The sequence below is a fragment of the Bison bison genome, unplaced genomic scaffold (assembly GCF_000754665.1).
Source record: "Bison bison bison isolate TAMUID 2011002044 unplaced genomic scaffold, Bison_UMD1.0 scf7180017864353, whole genome shotgun sequence".
NCBI classification, from domain to species: domain Eukaryota; kingdom Metazoa; phylum Chordata; class Mammalia; order Artiodactyla; family Bovidae; genus Bison; species Bison bison.
This window is the reverse complement of record NW_011494925.1, coordinates 6,494,744-6,494,944: the sequence shown is the minus strand read 5'-3', so window position 1 is coordinate 6,494,944 and position 201 is coordinate 6,494,744.

The window sequence follows — 201 nt, the reverse complement described above, 5'->3', positions numbered from 1 at the left end:
TCTCACTTATTTCAAAAGAAGCCTGCGACCACCCTCTGGTAACCCAGGCCCTTACCATCCCTGCTAGTGAGGAGCTCCGGCTTTTACACTCTGAAATACCGTCCCATAAAACACTGTTCTCAGCTGCCCCTCAACAGGGCAGGCCGGGAGAGCACGCAGGCCTGCCCCGCCCCCGGGTCTCGCAGGCAGCCTATCTTTCGG